The sequence below is a fragment of the Carassius carassius genome, chromosome 39, assembly GCF_963082965.1.
Source record: "Carassius carassius chromosome 39, fCarCar2.1, whole genome shotgun sequence".
In the NCBI taxonomy this organism is placed as follows: Eukaryota; Metazoa; Chordata; class Actinopteri; order Cypriniformes; family Cyprinidae; genus Carassius; species Carassius carassius.
This window is the reverse complement of record NC_081793.1, coordinates 18,796,345-18,802,354: the sequence shown is the minus strand read 5'-3', so window position 1 is coordinate 18,802,354 and position 6,010 is coordinate 18,796,345.

Here is a 6,010-nt window from a genome sequence, read left to right as displayed (position 1 = left end):
TTATGTCTTTTATTCTAAAGTCTCTTTAACCTTCCAATGCCAAATATAAAATTTTGTATGGCGGATCTGATGAGATGTTGTGGAACCACATTCCCTCTTTCGACTGTGTTAGTAATAATTACACTGACATTATGTGGTAAAAGTCAAGTTTTGCCAGTCACGACACATTTGTTTTTGAAACCTTGTTTTGAGATGTTACAGCTAATTGGACCGCCCTGCTTACAGACCCACAACCCAAAACTAAGTGCTGTTGTGTGTGTTGAAGTTATATTCAGAACAGAAGGTTGTTACTTCTCTCATGTAATGCATGGGTAACCATCAACATCTTCTCAGTAGTTTGTTTTTAAACCTTAGGCTATGAATTTGTCAAAACCTTTGGTTACATTTAGGAAATGCTAACCTTGAATTTTCTTTGCCTTTTTAGACACATTCTGAATCTGCTTATACATTCAATGCTTGTTATTCAAATGCATGCATCAGCTTTATTATAATAGGTCAAAAAGTTTGTTTGCTCTCTACTCGTATGTGATGAATCATGAATTTTGGCTGATGCCTAATTTGCTGCTCCTGTTGCATCACCAGTAGCTTAATTGGAAATCTCTCTTGGTCTGTAATGTTCCTTTCTTCAGCTGCTAATCCATTCATGTTTCATGAAATCTAAATGTATCGTTTCAGGTTTATGCAAATCAAGTAGGTTTTGCCAACAGCAATCAGAGTCTTGTGTTTCAGGGTAGACCACCTCAGTGACACGTTGATTTACTACCACTGTATACAATAGACTGAAATACAATGCATCCATATTTTGTGGAATTGCTTCTTTATCTGTGAGGAGCTGCATTTGCTTGAGATGATGGGGTTGGATATTGTTGCTCATGCGTCATGTGCATAAATGTGCGTGTTTGTTTTGAAAAATGAGGATGTTCGCTCCCGTTCAAAAGTATGGGGTCAGTAAGATTTTGTTTTTTGAAAGCATCACTTATGCTTACGGCTGTATTTATTTAAAATACTGTAAAAACAGTCATATTTTGAAATATTATTACTACATTAAAATAACAGTTTTTCTTTTTTAATATATTATAAAATGTAATTTATTATATGATGCCAAAGCAAAATTTTCAGCAGCCTTTATTCCAGTCTTCAGTGTCACAGGATAATTCCAAAATCATTTTAGTATGCTGATTTTGTGCATTCATTGTTGTTATGATGAAAACAGCTGTGCTCCTGAATACTTCTGTGATAAGAATAAGAAAGTTCAAAATAACAGTACTTTTTTTTTTTTTTTTACAATTTAAAAGTCTTTCACTTTTGATCAATTTCATGCATCCTTGCTGAATAAAATTATTATTTCCTTAAAATAAATATCTAAAGTCATACTGACACCACATTTTTGAATGGTATAAGTAAACATTTTGGCTATATACTATTTGGCTATATCGATATCTATTACATAAGAGTAGGAGTGTTGAAGTATGCGCTAGTTTGATTTGCATTAGTCTTATGATATTGTTATCGGTTTAAAGCCTTTCCAGATCTTTCTTAATCTCATTACATTCTTATTATCTAGTCCTAAAGATTAAAATTTGCCTTATAGTTGGCAGCTGCTTCAATGTTAAGACATTGCTTAAAACTGGAATGAAAGTCCACAGCTGATATGTACGGCTTTTGGCAGAGGTTTTTCCATCGAGTGCTGTTTTGAAGAACAGATGTTGTAAATTAAATGATACTATGAAACAAATGATGGACACATTCGCTGTTCTAGATTGACCACGAGCAATTTGCAAGAAATTCTGGATTGATGGCTACAGTAACACAAGATTCCCTCTGGCAATACTGTTTAATCTTAAGTCATGCAATTTCCTATGACTCCTCATTTGCAGAGCCCAACAATAGCATGTATGACATGTATTGATATTTATTTAATTTCTCGAAGAGACTGAAAAATAAGAAAGGACTGTTTGACTGGAGCCTTCAATCTGCGGTTGTGCAATTAGTTATTAAAGAAGCTTTGTTTAATATGAGTGCTTTCTCTACAGTGTCATTAAGTAAAGTGATACACTCTCTTGACATCAGACTCAACTATTTCATTTTTTTTAGCTAATCTTTCCATGATAAATGATGCTTTGGTGTTTTGCCAGGCTGGGCACTTAAATCTACTTTAGAAATCACATATCACTTTTGACCCTGGGCTAAGCATCAACAACCTTCTCTTGAGTTTGATGACTGGAAGAAAATTTCAGAGCCCAGTTGTATGGCTTCTGCACTTTTGTCTCTAGAGAAATGGAGACTGTAAGAATCAAATTTATCCTTCCACATCCTTGTTTCTGCCAGAGGTAGATGGAGTGAGTGAATAAGTTTTTTCCCCCTCCCTTTACACAACTTGATTCCTTACTGACATTGAGAACCAAAATAGAACACCGCAGGGATTTGTTCTCTTAGCCTTCCTAATGGATTATCTAAGCAACTGGTTTGTTGTATATTCCATCTTGATATTACTGATCTGTGATGTCATTATGGATTTCCTTTTTATCAATAAAAAAAAAAAAAAAACATGAAGACCACAGACAGTCATACGACCCTTGTGGTAATTTCTCTCATTTTCCTGGCAAGTTTGCATGATTTCTATTTTGTGCAAAGGATACTGAGCGTAAAGCATCACTTTAGCCACCTGTGACTCTTCTCTATCAGTGTTTCCTAGAAATATGTGTTTGAGGAACAGAGTTCAAATGCATGAATATGCATAGGCCAGTTTAGCAGTTAAGTGTGAGATGCGAATGATGAGTGTCCGGTGATGCACGTAAAGGTTTACTTCTTAGCTCTGGTGAGCAAACACAGCTGAATGGACTAGGTATGACTGAGCACAGCATTAGTGCACTAAAGTCTCAGATAAGTTGTTGTTTTCTTTTGTAGATTGGCTATGTGGAATCTCACAGTGAGCCGACACCATTGTAAATGAATTTTTCAGTGTGGATTATTACCAGTGTTGGGCTAGTTACTCAAAGAATTTAATATATTACTAATTATTAGTTACTCCTTTCAAAAGTACTATCTTGCAACAGTAATTAGGTACTCTACTAGTTACATTACTTTTTCTTCACGCCACACAGAAGCTTTAACTGTGTATCTTCACAAAGAATTCTTCTAGAATGTTATTAACAACCTATTTTTGCCTCCTCATATGACCAAATTCCACACTGGATCGCAGCCAGAAGTTATTACAAACACTCAATAGTGATTGAAAGTGACATTCAAGAAGTGTTGTATTAATCTCATTAATTGTCATGTGTAGCTTGAAGCTAATTGTAATTTCTCCATTACCCATATACGATTATGTTTCATTATGTATTTTATCAAATCACATAAGTTTGTAAAAAACGGTTTAATTTTCCAAAAAGATTTTTGATAACATTCAGTTGTAAGGCATTTATAAGTGACTGGTTAATGATGAGCTAATCATTTACAAAACACAACTCTTTTTATAAGTGATGAATAAGTGATATCCATGTTCTGTAGATTGTTATAAAGTTATACAATTTACAAGTTTACAAAAATTTACAAGTGATTAGATGATGATTTACTAATCATTTACAAAACATGACTAAACATTTACAAATGAATAAGTAATATGCTAAAAATGTACCAATCTGTCATAAGTTATCTTAAGAAATAGCATATCATAAAATAATAAAACATATGCTTAGTAGATGGTTAATAAGTTACTAGTTAATATATTATTAATCACTTATAAATCATTGAAATTTTAACATGATTTTGAATACTTAGTGTGTACTGCAATGTAAGGTCTGACGGGTGAGGTGGTGTAGACTGATGTCTTTTCTGATACATGGATTATTTATAATTCTGTGAGATAATAGTACAATGTTAACATTCCATTGATTTATAAGTGATTAATAATGTATAAACTAGTAACTATACTGAAAACAATGATTTATTGAATTTAATTTTTTTTTAAATAAGTGGTTGCAATCTATTTATTTTAGCTACATTTAAATAAAATTAGTTAGACTATATTGTTTTATTTAAATGTAGCTAAAATATATAGTTTGCAACCACTTACCTTTCTTCAGTGTATTAACCTTTTAAAAAGGATCTGTCTGATTATTTCATGATGCTATTTTTTTAAGATGATTTGTAAATCATTAGCATATTACTTAATAATAATTTATGAATGCATAGTCATTTTTTTAATTATTAGTTCATAATTAACTAATCATTTGTAATTGACTTGCAAATGAATTAACAAAACAAATTTATTGCTTATGAATGTTTTGTAAATGATTAGTTCATCATTAACTAAACAATTATAAATGACTTACAACTGAATGTTATTATAAAGTGTTATCAGATTATTAATTATAGTAATATAATGTACCACATGCTGTTTAGAGGGATGTGGGTGGAATGTAATGCCAGTGTAAATTAAAACCACAACTTACACAACAATGTTCAGGTCGTCTTTTTTTCCCCCTGACAAAATCAATATAATGCAATTTTTCTATATGCTGAATGTACTGTAAGCTTTTTCATATTCCAAGCTTGCTAACTCTGTGGAAAGTAACATTTCTGTGATAAGACAGCATTTTGACTTACTAGACATGGAAATATGTGGGGAAAGTTACTCTTGGCACACAATATATTAATAGTTCTGATAACATGCTTTTCCATCTGGACAGTGAATGCAGCAAAAAAAAAAAAAAAAAACAGTTTTCTAATGTGTGATTTATGCCAGTGAAGTAGTGGGCTAGATGTATCATTGGTACAGTATTCATTATGTTGTCTTTACATATCGAAGGATCTAACTTTCCACTTCTGCAGTTGTAATTACAAATGTGTGGCATTCAAGTATAATAAGTTCTGCATATTATTTATGAAAATGTCTGGGTTTATCAGTTAATCTCAACTGAGGTTTCAAGGCCTTGATATACTGAGAATCCTTGCATTTCAACTTTTATGAAAATGTTTCCTTCTACACTGAAAAATAGCAGTAAATCAATTTTCACTAAGAAATTTCAGACAATTTTAAGAAGACTTAAAAAGTATTTTTATTTTTTTAAAATGCACTCCAATAATCGGTTTCATCTACACTTGAAAAAAAAATCATTTAATATTATTTTTTTTTTATTATTATTTTTTTTACAATCATTCAAAGTCAACTGAAGGACATGACATTAGGTGCATTGTTTAAATTAGGTTCAAGCTAATCTGGAAAATATGAAAGAGTGGGTTGTTTGAAAATGGAGGCAAGTGTGTTTGTGAGCAATTCTTGCACTGGGATATTTAAAATTAAAGAAAAAAATATACATAAGAAGTTAAGTTTGCTCCGTTACAGCATTTATCTCATGTTTTGGAATAATGATTATGTCATGGCCTGGATCAGCCCTCAAATAGATATTAATATAATGTGTGGTGATGATGAAGTTTAATATTATTTGTGATGGTAATGAGTTTTGGTGAAAAAGTTTGATAATCTTTCATGATTACTATAGTTAGCAAATATTTTATGCTTAAAAATAAAGAAATTAATGGATTAAAATCTGTGGTTGTTAATGACATCTGGCATATAATAATGTTAATAATAATAATAACAACAATATTGTTATCTAAAATCCAAACCTTCACCGTGCTGTTCTATCAGATAACCTATGTAATTTCTTCTCTAATTTTAGTCATAAGCTAATTGAAATGAGAAAAGAAGAAATCCTCCCCCAATTTATTTATTTATTTATTTCTAATATATTTATTTTTTGGGGGGAGAGGAAAATTTGTTGTATATAAAAATAGTTTTGTGCAGTGTTTTGGTGTGATGACAAGCAGTATTGAAGAAAGTGATTTACAAAATATTTATATATTTTTTTAGTAATTAAAGGGCGTTGAAAAAAAGTGTTAATCTATTTAAATCTAGAAAAGATGTTTGTGAAAGTCGCCGCTGGGCACAGTAAAGTCCCACTAACTGAAGAGCCATGCTTACCTTTACACGAACGGGTTAAGCGTT